The sequence below is a fragment of the Ixodes scapularis genome, unplaced genomic scaffold, assembly GCF_016920785.2.
Source record: "Ixodes scapularis isolate PalLabHiFi unplaced genomic scaffold, ASM1692078v2 PGA_scaffold2__306_contigs__length_199485367, whole genome shotgun sequence".
In the NCBI taxonomy this organism is placed as follows: domain Eukaryota; kingdom Metazoa; phylum Arthropoda; class Arachnida; order Ixodida; family Ixodidae; genus Ixodes; species Ixodes scapularis.
The window spans coordinates 115,867,970-115,868,786 of record NW_024609857.1 but is presented as its reverse complement, the minus strand read 5'-3'; positions in this window follow the sequence as shown (position 1 = coordinate 115,868,786).

The window sequence follows — 817 nt, the reverse complement described above, 5'->3', positions numbered from 1 at the left end:
CTTGGGGATATTCATTTGGTTCTTCGTTGGCATTTAAAGACTGCGTTTTGCTCGTGCTTTCCTTCCTGTCCTCTGTTTGGCCGCTTACCTCCAAGTCTGTAATCAGTTCCGCTTTTACCTAGAGTCGGACGATCTCTATACTCTGTTTCATACTTAGCGTGCAACGCTGTCAAAGCTACTGGCGCGAGCATGGGGCTTGATCTCGTTGATCCTTCGCATGCGTTCTCGTGCAAACAAGCCAAGCGCTCGCGCCAGTAACTTTGACAGCGTTGCACGCTAAGTATGAAACAGAGTATAGTTCCGTAGATTTTTCTGGCGATAAATATTTTCGATGGTTGAAAATTGTATTTGAGAAACAGAGTACAAGATAGGGAGAAATATATTTAAGATGGAGTGGCAAATACTTTAGACAAAATGTATTTACAAGCTACCGAAATACTACCAAAAGTATTTGAAATACATCTTCAGTGGAGTATTTATCATAGGTACAAGTCTGGGTGGGACGAAGTACAGTCATTCACTGCGCTTTGGAGCTTCGTGCTGTCCGTCCCATTTTCTCCCCACTCACCAGTTACCATATCAGTATTGAATCAGTACGCTTACACTTGCTTGCACTCTTGCTTTTTTTCTATTTTTTTCTTACTGCAGTGCAGAACAAAGGCTGCGTTTACATGGATACGACCGTACAGCATCGAATCGAGATTTGGCAATTTTTATTGGCAGTAGATGGGCAGAAGAGGAAGCAGGGAGGGGGAGGGGGACAGGGTGCATATAATTGTTCCCTGCTCGATTCGATGGGCTTCGGTCGCATCCATGT